The 16,797-nt window shown below is 38.0% G+C and overlaps 1 pseudogene; it reads left to right on the top strand.

The window, feature by feature from the left end:
* The first annotated feature begins 1,497 nt into the window (after positions 1–1,497).
* On the top strand, positions 1,498–16,662 carry LOC127793126 (ABC transporter B family member 25-like; annotated as a pseudogene).
* The last annotated feature ends 135 nt before the right edge of the window (positions 16,663–16,797 follow it).

Genomic DNA, 16,797 nt, shown 5'->3' on the forward strand with positions numbered 1-16,797 from the left:
ATTTTGAGGATAAAAATGATATTTGATAAAGGGCATAATTGGAATTTTGAAAAAAATAAGACTATAGGGCACACTAACACAGCTTTGGACAATCGAATTAATCAGAGAGAGTACCTCGGACCCTAGATAGTTAAGGAAAATGGTATAGTATCGACGAGCAATTAAAATCATGATTTTTAGTGATAAAGGAAATGAGATCGAGAACAATTTTCGGTACAGCAAAAATACAGCTGCCAATTAGGTCGTATTACCGAATTACTGTAAACGACGTCCAAAAAGTCAACGGAGAGTGTCAAGGACTAATATTCGATGTATAGAACAACCCTTAAGTGGTTTCAGGTTGAATCGAGTGGATTTGAGGTTAAATAAATCAGTTGGGCCTAAGTGTAATTTCCAAAAATTGCCCGAGGGAGGTCTAAACGACAATTTTTCAAAGGTTTCAAGGGAGAAATGAGAAGTACTAATCTTGAGGGTCTTAGTGAGGATGTTAGAAAGACCAGGGGCTTAAGGGTAAGGGCCAAATTGCAAAAGAAAAATTTTGGGGGGCTAAAGTGTAATTTTCAAAAATTTTGCACTCACATGGCAGTCTGGCCGCGAGTTTTGGCCAGAAAATCCGGCCATTTGGCAGCCAAATCTTGTCAAGGGATGGCCGAGGTCAGTCCTGGTGGCGTGAAGGGGAAGAAATGGCCAGAAATCAGCCACGTGGGGGTCGTTTTTGCCTATAAATACCGAAGGTATTCGGCCGAGAATGAAGCACCAAATCGAGCTCGTTTTTGAATGATTTTTGGAACTTTGATAGAGGGCTTTTGGTCTCTAGGCATCAAGGATTATTTTGGTAGTGTTTTGAAGCATTTTGGTGAGCTTTTGAGGGGGTTTCGAGTTCGGCCGAGGGTTTGAGGCGGTCCACCTAGCCGGACCTGTAACCGGGCATTTGGGCCATTTTTCGGTGGCCTTTTGACCTGATTTTTGTGGCATCGTGATCGATTCTCCAAGGGCTTTCGAACGGCACCGGTTTTGTGGCTATCAGAGCAGTCGCCGGCGACCGACTCAAGGTAGAAGATGATCGGCGCATGACTGTCGCGCGCCAGTTCAAACCAGTCAGCCACTCGCCCGCGAGTGAGGGCGCGTGAGGCCTGAGGTAATTTTGAATTTTTTTTATTATTTTAATAAAAATAAATTATGAATTATGGTGGAAGAAAATTTGGAAAAATGTTGGGTAAAATGGTCATTTTGTAATTTTCAAGATAAATAAAGCTTATGAAAAATAGGAAGAGGTATTGGAAAATCCTTAGAAAATTTTGGAAGTTAGGAATTATTTATTTATGAATTGTTATGAAGAGAAATCGAGGAAAAATCTGGAGTAGGTATTTATTAGAATTTTTGAGGAGAAATATAAAAAAAATAGGAAGAAATTATGAAAAAATTGGAAAAATAGATATTGATATGATTTTGAATAAACGTGGTGACTAGGGTATCGTTGAAGCTCGAGGTTGAAGTATGAGAGCGTCGAGCACAAGAATTGAGGTCAGGCAGGCAAATCGAGGCGACTTGCGCTCTTCAAGAAAGTTGAGTTACAAGGTGAGTGTTCTCCCCCAACTTTGTTTTGACTTGAGAGTGGTTCTACCCGAAAAGACTTTAAGTGACATGTGAATGATTTACTGTGAATGTTCTTCCCTATGGCTTGGTTTAATATGGTTGTCCAAACAGTTATTTACACATGCATTGAATTTTGTATGGTAAATTGCACACATTGAGATGTCGATTTTTATGCATGTTATGATTTTTCGACATTGGCTTGTTTTGTGTTGTCCATGTGGGGCGTGGGTTGGTAACCTGTGACGTAGCCCAGAGTGACAGCACTCGGGATGTGTACCTAGGATTAATGCTAGGTGACCCACTTGGGACGGGGCTGAGACGGATTTCACCCTACGGGACCCAAGTGGCGGGGCTGAGAGTGGACACCACCCCAGTTGTTGGCTCAAGTGGCGGGGCTGCGAGTGGACACCACCCCAGGTTCCTTTGAGCGATAGCATTAATGCCGAGGTGACGTCGATTCCGAGGATAGTGCTGATGTGACACTCTTGGGGCTAGGGTTGCGTTGGGTTTTGGATTGTTTTTGAGTTGGAGCGTAAAGCCTAACAATGACAATGTGGTGATTCCCGGGTTCATATGTCGAGGTTGTCCCTCTTAAGCAGGATTTTTTTGTCAATGGGCCGAAGTGGTTGTGTCGCCTTTAGAGAGATTGCATTTTCCCCGGTTAGGGTTAAGTGCTATGTGGGATTCTCTTAGGCTGGTGCATGTCGGGATTTATCGATTTTGTATATAATTTTTCATATCTGCATGAAAACGTTTTTGAACTCTCACTTAGATGATTCAGTATCTAATTTGGACTATGTCCTTGGAATATTCAAACGTTCCAGGTGAAAGCAGTGGCGCCAAGGGAAAGAATATCATCGAGATGTAGTGGCTATGTTTAGTTTTCGTAGGTTTTGTCCATGATTACGATGTTCAGAGGTTATGTAATATTTTGATATTTTCATGTGAAACATCGATTTGGTTATTGTAAATGAATTGTTGGTTATATATCATTGAGGTTTCGATCTTGTTTCCGCTGATGTGATTGTTAATACTTGTCTTAGTTTATTTATTATTAAATTATGATATGCTAAGAAGGTACGATCGGGATTGACGGAAAATAATTATGATGAGCGTATGAATATCAAGAGATTTATGCTGTGTTTGATTTTTGAAAAAAAAAAAAAATCCCAAAATCTCAAGTTAACGCACGCTTGAGGAAAAGTGGGGCGTTACACTGTTCCTGCTTAAGAGTTGAAATAAAAATTATATTTATTTGTTGAGGGTAAATCAGATGATTCTCGGGAAATTCCCGGCGCGGGGGGGGAGATTTTCTTGGTGCTTACCAATTGTTTCTTTGTTCTTCAGAAGATATGTATGTTTGACTTCCCTCGATTGGGTTCCTTGTCTATAGGAGCCTTGTGATCTGTCTGGATCTCTCAGATGGTCTTATTTTGCACCTCTTGCTTATCCGAGACGTTCTTTCTTTGAATTTTTTCTGTTTTCATGTAGGGGAGAAGGGGAAATAATGCCTCAGAAGATGGCCAACTAACAGACCTTGAGCATGGAGATGCAGAACCGGTTCTATTACACTATGCAATTGTTCTGTCACGTTTAGTACCGATTGCGTGTTTGAGGTGCTAAGTGCTAACCTTCTTGAAAATTTAGGCTGCAAATGTGGGGTTCTTCAGGGTGCTATCACTTGTAAGTGGATACTATCTGGTTTTGTTGCCAAGAATGCATGATTTCACAGCATGATTTCTGAATTTTTCGTCTCATTAGTCATTACTTTCCAGGCAAAACCTGATGCAGGCAAATTGATTGTTGCTACCATTGCTCTGTTGATAGCATCCACTTCAAGTTTAATGATTGTATGTACTACCTGTATTCCCCCCATCTTACTTTTTTACCCTTGTATTGGTTCCTTTTTTGGTGTGTCTTGCCTATTTTAATCATGAAGTTAAGTAGTCCTTCCAGTCCTAAAATAATTGGGCCCTGATGGCTTTCCACTTTCCAATGTTCATGCTGCGGCCGAAATTTGGTGTGAGACATTGTGTCAAGGGATATCCAAACAGGACGAAGCACTAGATGCAGTCAAGGGCACCATAATTGGCATTCTTTTGATAGTCATAGTTGGGTAGGACCGTAGCACCATCGTGAAACATGTTGGTTTTAGTGTTTGTGATAGGCTGCTTTCCCTCTCTATCTTAACAACCAAAAATCAATCATTAAGCTCAAAAAAAGTAGTGCTGGGACTTCTGCTTGTGGAGTCCAGAGCTTCTAAGACTGAAAATTTTTGTTGGGAAAAAAGCTTATGCTAGTTTACTAGAACTTTGAGTATTAAAAGACCTATTAAGCAAATATGCATACTTGATTATTATCTCATCCCAAGAGGCTGCCCATCTTTTTCTTTACAGTTCAGTTAACACAGCACTACAGGCATGATTGTTTTTTTCTGCTAACAAAAGAGTTGTTGCTCGGTTGAGAAGGGATTTGTTCAGTCACCTCATCCACCAAGTTAGTCAAAGTTTTCCTTGCAAGTTTAATAATCTATCCCGACACAGTAAATTCCATTCTGATGTTAGAGAATCATATTTTTGTCACTTTCCACAGGGTTCGCAATTTAAAAGCATAAGAACACTCTCTATGTGACTATTTTTCACCATGGCTGATGGTTGCAAGAAATAGCATTTTTTGATGTTGCTCGTATAGGAAAACTGCTAAGTAGGTTATCTGAACGCACACGAATTATAAAAAATGCAGCAACATATCAACCTCTTTCAAGAATTGACTAGCCTTTCTACCATGTTTATTGGTCTTGCTCTCATGTTTGATACATCATGAAGTTAACATGTAATTTCTCAATCATTTATGACCAAAGTATGAATCGTTTTATGCGATTCCCATTTAACATTTTCGTCTTCTTTTTTTATATTTATCTTCAGTGTTGGCCTTCACTGAAAAAAAATAGATTTGTTTTTCATAATTCGTGTGCGTTCATAATTAATGAGATTTTAATGAATTCATAATTAACCTAAATGAATATAATAGATTTGTTTTTAACCACTTCACTGGAAAAAAAAAAAATTTTGTACAATCAAACAAACTCATTGCACTCTATAGCCACTTTAATGTAAGATACCTAAAATACCTTTAATGAGATTTTAAAATGGAAATGTAATACCCGGGAATAATTTGAGGATAAAAATGATATTTGATAAAGGGCATAAATGGAATTTTGGGAAAAATAAGACTATAAGGCACACTAGCACAGCTTTAGACGACCAAATTAGTCAGAGGGAGTACCTCGGACCCTAGATAATTAAGAAAAATGGTATAGTATCATCGAGTAAAATAAATTATGATTTTTAGTGATGAAAGAAATGAGATCGGGAACAGTTTTCGGTACAGCAAAAATACAGCTGCCAATTAGGTCGTATTACCGAATTGTTATAGACGATATCCGAAAAAATCAACGGAGTGTGTCTAGGACTAATATTTGATGTATAGAACAACCCTTAAGTGGTTTCAGGTTGAATCAAGTGGATTTGAAGTCAAATAAATCAATCGGGCCTAAGTGTAATTTTTTAAAATTGCCCGAGGGAGGTCAAAACGGTAATTTTTTTGAAAGTTTCAAGAGAGAAATAAGAAGTACTAATCTTGAGGGTCTTAGTGAGGATACTAGAAAGATCAAGGGCTTGAGGGCAAGGGCTAAAATGCAAAAGAAAATTTTGTGGGGGCCAAACTGTAATTTTCAGAAAAGATGCACGCACATGGCAGATCTGGCCGAGATTTTGGCCAGAAAATCCAGCCATTTGGCAGCCTAGGATCGTCAGGGAGTGGCCTAGGGAGGTCTAGGAGGCGTGGGAAAGAAGTTTTGGCCGGAGATTGGCCATGTTGAGGGTCATTTTTGCCTATAAATACCGAGGGCTTTCGGCCGAGTTTGAAGCACAAATCAATCTCTATTTTGGATGATTTTCGAAGCTTGGATAGAGGGCTTTTTATCTCTAGGAGTCAAGGATCATTTTGGGATCGTTTTGAGGCATTTTGGAGTGGGTTTGGTGACTGATCGAGCTCGGCCGAGGGTTTGAGGTGGACCGCATTCCGCCGCCTGCAACTGGCCATTTGGGCCATTTTCTGGTGGCCTTTCGGCCTGATTTTGGTGGAGTTGTGATCGACTTTGCAAGGGCTTTCGGAGGGTACCGGTTTCATGGCCATCGGAGCAACCGCCGGCGGCCGGCTAGAGGTTGAAGACGGTGGCGCGTGACTGCCACGCGCCAGTACAAATTGTCCAGCCACTCGCCCGCGCGTGAAGGCGCGTGAGGGCTCAGGTAATTTTGAATTTTTTTTATTATTTTAAGAAAAATAAATTAGGAATTATGGTGGAAGAAAATTTTGAAAAATGTTGGAGAAAATGGTCATTATGTAATTTTCAAAGTAAATAAGGCTTATGAAAAATAGGAGGAGGTATTGGAAAATTTTTAGAAAATTCTGGAAGTTAGGAAATATTTATTTATGAATTGTTATAAAGAGAAATCGAGGAAAAATCTTGAGTAGGCATTTATTAGAATTTTTGAGGAAAATATAGAGGAAATAGGAAGAAATTATGAAAAAATTGGAAAAATAGATATTGATGTGAATTTGAACAAATGTGATGTCTAGGGTATCGTTGAAACTCGAGGTTGAATTATAAGAGCGTCGGGCACGAGAATCGAGGTCGGGCACGCAAATCAAGGCGACTTGCGCTCTTCAAGAAAAAGTTGAGTTGCAAGGTGAGTGGTTCTACCCGAAAAGACTTTGAGTGACATGTGAATGGTTTACTGTGAATGTTCATCCCTATGGCTTGGTTTATTATGGTTGTCCAAACGGTTATTTACACATGTATTGAATTTCGTACGGTAAAATTGCACACATTGGGATGTTGATTTTATGCATGTTATGATTTTTCGGCATTGGCATATTGTGTTGTCCACGTGGGATGTGGGTTGTTAACCTGTGACGTAGCTCTCGAGTATCAGCACTCGGAATGCGTACCAAGGGTTAATGCTATGTGACCCACTTGGGACGGGGCTGAGACGAACTTCTCCCTACGGTACTCAAGTGGCAGGGCTGAGAGTGGACACCACCCCGGTTGTTGGCTCAAGTGGCGGGGCTGAGAGTGGACACCACCCCAGGTTCCTTTGAGCAATAGCATTAAGGCCGAGGTGACGTTGATTCCGGGGATAGTGCTGATGTGGCACTCTTGGGGCTAGGGTTGCGTTGGGTTTTGGAATGCTTTTGAGTTGGAGCGTAAAGCCTAACAATGACAATGGGGTGATTCTCGGGTTCATATGACGAGGTTGTTCCTCTTAAGCATGATTGTTTTTGCCAATGGGCCGAAGTGGTAGTGTCGCCTTTAGAGAGATTGCATTTTTCCCGGTTAGGGTTGAGTGCTATGTGGGATTCTCTTAAGCTGGTGCATGTCGGGATTTATCAGTTTTATGCATATGATTTTGCATATCTGCATGAAAACATTTTTGAACTCTCACTTAAATGATTCAGCATCTAATTTGGACTATGTCTTTGGAATATTCAAACGTTCCAGGTGAAAGCAGTGGCGCCAAGGGAAAGAATATCATTGAGATGTAGCTGCTATGTTTAGTTTTCGTAGGTTTTGTCTATGATTACGATGTTCAGAGGTTATGTAATATTTTGATATTTTCATGTAAAACATCGATTTGGTTATTGTAAAGGAATTATCGGTTATATATCATTGAGGTTTCGATCTTGTTTCCGCTGATGTGATTGTTAATACCTGTCTTAGTTTATTTATTAAATTTTGATATGCTAAGAAGGTACAATCGGGATTGACAGGAAATGATTATGATGAAGGTATATGTATCGAGAGACTTATGTTATGTGTTTGATATTCCCGAAATCTCGAGGTAATGCACGTTGTGGGAAAACGGGGCGTTACAGGAAAGCCCACATTGCCATTAGCCTCATTTACTAAAATACCCCTGTCTTTTTCACTGACATTTCCCCTCTATCTTCTCTTCCAATATTCACGCTTTTACTTTCTTGTCTCCATTGCTGAAACCATCAAACTTAACCATTTTTTCTACATTCAATCTTTTACATGTTAGGTCATTTAACTTCTTCATCAATCAACGCAGCGACCTCATTGAATTCGCATTCACGAGAAGTTTCCCTTTCCAACAAACATTCAATGTATTGATTTTGATTTATATTTGTTTTGTTTTTCAAAAGTATTTTTGTGTTGGCATTTGCTTATTAAAATTGTGTAGAATGATTGTGATTGTGAATAAAACATTTTTGGTAGATATTCATTCCAGATCTGTGTGAAAAAAAAAATTCAAAAAAGGCACACCGTCATCGAAATTTTCAGAAGTGGCACACCGTAATCGGGTTTTGTTGAATAGCTTATCGGGCTTTGTTGGGAAGCCTATCGAGTTTTGTTGGGAAACTTATCAGGCTTTGTTGGGAAACTTATCGGGTTTTGTGGAAAGCCTATCGGGCTTTGTTGCAAAGCCTATCAGGTTTTGTTGGGAAACCTATCGGGCTTTGTTGCAAAGCCTATCGAGTTTTGTTGCAAAGCCTATCGAGTTTTGTTGGAAAACCTATCAGGCTTTGTTGGGAAGCCTATTGGGTTTTGTTGCCAAGCCTATTGGGCTTTGTTTCCCAACAAAGCGTGATAGGTAATTTTTTGTTAATTTTATAAATTTTTTTATAATGGGATTTTTTCCTAGTTTCTCAATAGTTTGAAAAAAATTAAATCACTGATTTGGAATTACATTTCCAAATTTTATTTTATAAAATATAGTAACATTTACTTGGTTTAATGTAAACACTTGATAGATAGAAGGAACACTTAATCATTCATCAATTTCACTTAATTCCAATGTGACGTATATTCTGTTTGAGGTGCATTTTCTATTTAATTAACTCGAAGAATGTAAAAGATATTAAATTAGTGGTAATTGAAGCAAAAAAATAATTATAAAATAAAAAAAATAAAAAATTGGCAAGAAATATCCTATCGGGTTTCGTGACCCATGAAGATAGCCTATCGGACTCGATAAGCAATTTCTTGTCAATTTTTTAATTTTACAATTTTTTTTTTTGTAATGGGGTTTTTTCCTAGTTTCCTAATAGTTTGAAAAGTTAAATCACTGATTTGGAATTACACTTTCAAATTTTATTTTTTAAAATATACTTACATCTAGTTGATTCAATGTAAACACTTGATAGACAGAAGGAACACTTAATCATTCATCCATTCCACTTAATTCTAATGTGATGTATAGAGTTGTTTGATGTGCATTTTCTGTTTAATTAACCCGAAGAACATAAAAAAGATCAAATTAGTGGTAATTGAACCAAAAAAATAATTGAAAAATAAAAAAAAATAAAAATTGGCAAGAAATATCCTATCGGGGTTCGTAGCCCATGAAGATAGCCTATCGGGCTTTGTTGGGAAGCCTATCGGGCTTTGTTTATTGCCAATTTTTCAATTTTACAATTCTTTTTTTTTTTTTTGTAATGGAGTTTTTTTCTAGTTTTTCAATGGTTTGAACAATTAAATTACTAATTTGAATTACACTTTCAAATTTTATTTTATAAAATATACTAACATCTATTTGATTCAATGTAAACACTTGATAGATAGAATGAACACTTAATCATCTATCAATTTCACTTAATTCCAATGTGATCTATAAAGTTGTTTGAGATGCATTTTATGTTTAATTAACCCAAAGAACATAAGAAGAGATCATTTTAGTGTTAATTGAAACAAAAAAAATAATTAAAAATTAAAAAAAAAATGAAAAATTGGCAAGAAATATCATATCAGATTTCGTGGCCCATGAAAATAGTTTATCGAGCTTTGTTGGAAAGCCTATCGGGTTTTGTTGGTAAACCCGATAGCGCATCCCAACAAAACTCGATAGGCTATCTTCATGGGCCACGAAACCCGATAGGTTATTTTTTGCTAATTTATTATTATTATTTTTTAATTTTTTTAATTATTTTTTTGGTTCAATTACCACTAATTTGATCTCTTTTACGTTCTTTGGGTTTATTAAATAGAAAATGCACCTTAAACAAAGTATACGTCACATTGGAATTAAGTGGAATAGATGGATGATTAAGTGTTCTTTCTATCTATCAAGTGTTTACATTGAACCAAGTACATGTTAGTATATTTTATAAAATAAAATTTGGAAGTGTAATTCCAAATTAGTGATTTAATTTTTTCAAATTATTGGGAAACTAGGAAAAACCCTCATTACCAAAAAAAAAAAAAAAAAATTATAAAATTGAAAAATTGGCAAGAAATTGCCTATTGGGCTTTGCAACAAAGCCCGATAGGTTTTCTAACAAAGCTTGATAAGCTTCCCTCGATAGGCTTTGCAACAAAGCCTGATAAGATTCCCAACAAAGCCCGATAAGCTTGGCAACAAAACCTGATAGGCTTCCCAACAAAGCCCCGATAGGTTTTGCAACAAAGCTTGATGACGGTGTGCCACTTTTGAAAATTTCGATGACGGTGTGCCTTTTTTAAAAATTTTTTTTCACACAGATCTGAAATGAATATCTACCAAAAATATTTTATTTACAACCACAACCATTCTACACAATTTTAATAAGCAATGTTAACACAAATACTTTCGAAAAACAAAATAAATATAAATCAAAATCAATACATTGAATGCTTGTTGGAGAGGAAAACTTCCTGTGAATGCGACTTCAATGAGGTCGTTACGATGATTGATGAAGAAGTTAAATGACTCAACAAGCAAAAGATTGAATGTAGGAATAATGGCTAAGTTTGATGGTTTCAGCAATGGAGAGAAGAAAATAAGAGCGTGAATATTGGAAGAGAAGAGAGGGGAAATGTCAGTAAAAGAGACAAGGGTATTTTAGTAAATAAGGCTAAAGGCAATGTGAGCTTTTCATTTTAAAATCTCATTAAAGGTATTTTAAGTACTTACATAAAAGTAATTATAGAGTGCAATTAGTTTGTTTGTATGAGTTTAAAACGTTTTTTTTTCCAAAAAAGTGAATAAAAACAAATTTACTATTTATAAAGTGATTAAATTATGCAATTTCCACTTATAAAAAATACAGCAACATATCAACCTCTTTCAAGAATTGACTAGTCTTTCTACCATGTTTATTGGTCTTGCTTTCATGTTTGATGCATCATGAAGTTAACATGTAATTTCTCAATCATTTATGACCAAAGTACAAACCATTTTATCCAATCCCCATTTAACATTCTCGTCTTGTTTTTTTATATTTATCTTCAATGTTGGCCTTGCTTGTTGTGCCGACCATTTCCATTGCTGTACACAAATTTGGGCGCTTTCTATCACGACCCAAAATTCGGGGCCGTGATCAGCACCATCTCCCTAAAAGCCACAAACTCAATAAGGAATAGTAAGCCTTACAATACATATAATCCTTCAAATATTTAACAATCTCATATACACTACACAATATATGCATTTTCATTAACTGATATTGAAGTGCCTACTGTGCTAAAATCCCATTACACACTCACAATACTCAAAATTTTTTACTTTACATAAGAAAGGAATATTAACTTCCCTATACTCAACCCGTGAGATGAAATGCATGTGCTGTAGTTGGAGCGTGTCTAGAGTAAATGAAGTAGAATCGTTTACCACAACTCCTACCGTCAAAATGAAGTCAACCTACAAAATCTAAAATATTGAGGGGTAAGTAAACTTGACACTGGCTTAGTAAGGGGCGAAATGCATTATAATGAGGGGAAATATAGAATCAATGCATCAATATAGAATATCATGCTATAACATTTCAATAACATATAATACCGAATGAGAAATGATGAATAAATATGCACATTGGGAGTAAACCATTTAGAACTAGAATTCACACATCATTTCTTTGGTACGGCCTATCTCAACCCCACCAAGATCCACTTCGGTGGACTAACTCATGCCAGATATAAACAAGGATGGCAGACTATCTCACACCCGTCCAGAGTGAACTATTTCACACCCTAACACATACGTGGTGCATCAACAACTAACTCTTACTATGGTTAACGATACAAGGTTCTAACTGTTACTCCATTTAACACACATTTCATACCAACATTTGGTATTATCTGCAATATGTGCAAAACAAATAATATGGATTCTAATTTTCCCGTATGCAATTCCCAAGGAAGTTATGAATAGTATATATAGAATACTAGAATAATGAAAGGTATGAATACAACAAATATCACCATAATACAAATTCACCCACTCACAGTGTTATAGAAAAGGCGGGATTTCCTCATACGCCTCTCGACTAGGGCGCGTCAAAATCACCTAACAAAATTATCAAATTACATAAGAATTAATTAAATACAAAATTTAAATCCCCTAGAATTTGGACCGAGCCAAATGCTGCCCCCAACGGCCCAAAACCCCAAAATAAAACAACCTAGGCCAGCCACACCGCCGACGTCCACTTTTGGTCGAATATTTTGACGATCAGAACCTACCATTAGAAGCGTCTAGCAATGGAGGTCAATATATACAAAAATGAGCCAAATCTAACGGCTGAATTTCTGTAGATCTGATTTTTACATTTCTGGCTAGATTTAAAAATAAGTTGTTTGACACCGCTGGCCGCATTTTCCGGCGATCCGAGATTACCACTCGACTCCCTTACCCTCATAGACCAACGTATCCAAAAACCATCAAGATCTAACGATTAGATCTTCGTAGATTTAACTTTTAATTTTTGGCCAGATTTACAATGTCGCTGCCGGCCACCGCGGCCGACAGTTTCTGGTGATCCAAGGCAGCCATCCAATACTCTTAACCCCATTGGCTAACATACCCAAAAACCAACAAGATCCAACGGCTAGATCTTCCTAGATCTAAGTTCAAAGTTTCAACCAACACACCCGCACGCATATACATACACCTCTCACAAATTTGAACTAAAAGTGAAGCTAATGAAAATAAAAGTCTTACCTTGTTGTAGATCTGGGTCAATTTCACGGTGAAAATGTTGTCAGATTTAGGATCCAACGGTTAGATTGCCCAAAATCAGTTGTGAGAGAAAGAGAGAGAGATTGTTGGGCGGCAGAGAAGAAGAAGAGGGGGAGAAAATGGGAGCCCTACCTTTTTTATATGTCTATTTGGGCTTGGCTCCCCCCCTTTGAGCCTTCTCTAACAAAGCCCAAAGGCTAGGCCTTACAATAGAACTCCCGGGTTAAGCGTGTTTGAGTTGGGGAAACTTAAGGATGGATGATCCCCTGGTAAGTTCGCGTAAACCCATCAGGATAAGTTGTTTCGGTCCTTCATATCGCTCGATGCGGGATGTTACAGGTGGTATCAGAGCCGACCTTTGGTGAAGACGGTCCGATGAGGGCGGGGAGTGGCGCTAGGGCTTGAGGGCCTGTGCAAAAAGCGGCTCCTGGCAGGTTTCTAAGATAGCAGCCTCCAAGGGGGAGAGCTGAGACCAATTGTAAAGTCGCATGATGAGGACGTCATATGCTCAATGGGGGGAGAATGTAATATCCCAAGAACCCAGAGAAATGTAGTATATATTGAGGATAAGTAAGGAAGGAAACAACACCAACTAGATACTTTTTGCACTAAATGTAGACAAAGAACTCTCGGATTAAACGTGTTTGAGTTGGAGAAGTTCAAGGATGGGTGACTCCCCTGGAAAGTTCACGTAGACCCATCAAGATAACTTGTTATGGTCTTTCCTATCGCTCAATGCGGAATGTTAGACTTTCTTCATGAATTTTCTCACAAGACGCAAGCTGTGGTTGCTATTACTTCCTCAATTCTCGAGATTTGTTGGTGGCATTAGAAATTTCAGTTTCCTGTCTGTGGAATCTCTCAGTATAATAACCATATGTTATTAAGTCTTGCCATTACCAGCCATGAATCGAAACCAATTTGGATACCTCATTCAATAAGTTATTTCGGTAAGAGTTGCAATGATCAGCCACAAAACTATATCATCTCCAAAAACTAAAAAACTTTATGTTGTTGTGTCTTGCAATTATAAACATGATCAGTTGACATGATTGAAAAGGGGCCAGAGAGTACAATTGTATTCGGTATGTTGTGCCTAGGGTATCCTAAGAAATGCTCCCAGAATTGGACATTCTTGTTGATTTTTCTACTAAATGCACAATTTTTGTGTAGGAAACTTTTGGTGCTATACGCGCAGTAAGATCTTTTGCTCAGGAAGAGAGTGAGATTTTGCCCTATTCTCATAAAGTTGACGAGACACTAAAGCTTGGGCTTAAAGAGGCTTTGAGTTCCATAATGCATCTCTCTCTCTGTGCAGAAAAACAGCAGTCAGCAGTAGCAGTAGTTTTTGATGTTTTCTGCTGCAGAAAGGAGACGGATTATTCTTTGGAAATCTAAATGCAGCATCAATGCTGTCAGTTACCACAGCAGGGATCTATGGAGCTAGTCTGACAATCGCAGGATCTATGATTCCAGGATCTCTAACAGCTTTCATTCTTTTTAGCCTTACAGGTAATTCCCTCATTTTTTTCTGCTTTTGAATCAAGGCTATTATACCACTGAACAGGTTTCCATCCATTAGAGTTTCAAATTTTGGATTATTTAATTGACTACCTCAACTATGTCCACTGTCAGTGGGATCATCAGTATCTGGATTATCATCACTATATACAATAGCAATGAAAGCTGCTGGAGCTAGTAGGCGGGTTTTCCAGCTTCTGGATTGCATCTCATCTATGCCCAAATCAGGAAATAGATGTCCTTTGGGGTTAGTTCTCTGAATTCCTGTCCTCTAATCTATTTCACTATTTATTAGTTAGGGCAGACCAAGTGTCTGAGGCTCCCCATTTTGCAAGAGTAAAGGGAGTTTGAATGTAGCCCTACCCGTAGCTTTGCAAAAAGAGTTGTTTTCATAACTCGAACCCAACCTGCCAATCATAAAAGAGCAAAGCTTTCAATATCTTTTAGTCTTGACAGCTTCTGAATTCATGTTATTGAAAAAGATATTTTGAAATTGGAGAGTGAAGAATCATCACTATTAGAATCATTTATAGGGGACTTGGGGGTAGAACCCCCAGAATTTTAAGAATCCCACTTTGGAGATTCTTTCTGATGTAACTTGACCATAATAAAGGATAAGAATCATCTCACAGTTCCACCCTCCAGTCTGGCATATCCCAAAGGCATGCTCACGATGTATATGCACACATTTTGATAAGAGACAAAGACAACCCCCTTTCAAATTCTTACATTATCAAACAGGCATAACCCAGATTGTTGTTCGCATTGTTGGCCCATTTTGATCCTCAAGAACTTGAGCATTGTTCCTTCGAGCATCATTGGTGAGTAGTGCTATTATCTTAACTTTCCTGATCCTTTCAAGATCATTCCCCTTTTCTCAGTCATCATTCCTTACGCAATCCCAAGATGGACTCTCTTTTTGTTCTAACTGGAGATGAATAATTCATAGACACAAAAAAATGAAAAACTTGAAAAACAATGCAGTGTTTGCTAAATACATCTTCTGAGACAGTTGTGTCTGGAAGTAATAACACATTTTTTTTTTCTTTTGCAGTGATCAAGATGCAGAACTGGAGTTAGATGATACCTGGTTTGCCTATCCTTCTTGCCTGAGCCGCATGGTACTCATGGTAATGATACTCTCCTTGACTTTTCTCAGATGGAAGACATTATATCACTTTTAATTCGAGAGTTTTCTGATTAAAAAGATGTCATGTTTTTTGGATATAGGGAATATCATTGAAGCTACAGCACGGTTCTAAGGTTGGTCTGGATGGTCCAAGTGGTGGTGGAAAGGTAATTTTTGTATATTCCCATGGATATTCGTTTTGTGCTTGCTTTTTATCTCCCCCCACCCCACACCTCTCTTAATATCCTAAGAGGAGAAAGATGCCATTTTATGGGAATGTGTTGTTTTTTATGGATAGAAGCATAGGATGCACATTCCAGCACTCATCTTTTTATTTGTGAGATGCAGATAGCAAATCTAATTGAAAGGTTCTATGGTCCCATCAAGGGAAAGATTTTACTAAATGGGATTCCTTTAGTAGAGGTATCTCATGAACATCTTCACAGAAAGGTAAAATTGTCCTAAAATACTACAGCAGACAACTTTGTGCATTCAACTTGGGATTGCTTGCTTGTTGCTAATGCATGAAAAGTTTTTCAATCTCATGGACTCTGCTCTTGACAACACATACTAGCATAGTGAGCCAGGAGCATGTTCTCTTCAACTGTTCCATAGAGGAGAACATTGCCTACGGATTGGATGGCAAATCGAATAGTGATGATGTAGAAAATGCTGCGGTAAGACTTAAGTCTCTTCAAATTCGACCAGCAACTATTCTCTGCCCAATACTTATGACTGCGATTGTGTTACTCATTGAGTACTGCAGAAAATGGCTAATGCTCATGAATTCATTTCCAAATCCCCGGACAAAGACCAAACCCAGGTGGGAGAGCGTGGGTTAAGGCTTTCAGGAGGTCAGAAACAGAGAATCCCAATAGCAAGAGCACTCCTGATAAATCCAAAAATCCTCCTGTTAGATGAAGCCACAAGTGCCCCAGTCCAGATCCCATCTTCCAGATCTCACCTGACCAAACAACATGAATTCATGTTGCGCATCTAGTTTTTCTTTACTCTAGTTGTCTTGTTCTTGTGTAGGATGCCATGGATTCCCTTGTGAAGGACAGGACTGTTCTAGTCATAGCTCATAGGGTGTCGACTGTCAAAAATGCAGACATTATAGCAGTTGTTTCTGATGGTCAGGTGGTTGAATGGGGCACTCACGAGGAGCTCCTCAATAAAGATGGAAGCTGGAACCTATACCGCATTAGTAAGAAGACAATGAAAAACTTGGAGAAAACATCAGATTTGGCAGAATGCTACTCATTAGTTATTACTGATTCATCAAACCAAAATCCATGTGTCCTGTCCTCATTTCTGTTGAAAATTATTTGTCAGTTTGCCCAGTCTGACCTCAGTAGGGGAATGAGGAGTTTAAAATTTAGTATTTGATAGGATATTTCAGTCTATGTCGCACGGAAAAACATCATAGGTGCCGTTTTCTCGTTTTCGAAATATTTTGAAAACGTTTCTTATTCCCGTTTCAGACCCTATTTATGCCTACTTTTTTAGAAAAACATCTATTTCCACGTTTCC

Source organism: Diospyros lotus, unplaced genomic scaffold, assembly GCF_014633365.1.
Source record: "Diospyros lotus cultivar Yz01 unplaced genomic scaffold, ASM1463336v1 superscaf1, whole genome shotgun sequence".
In the NCBI taxonomy this organism is placed as follows: domain Eukaryota; kingdom Viridiplantae; phylum Streptophyta; class Magnoliopsida; order Ericales; family Ebenaceae; genus Diospyros; species Diospyros lotus.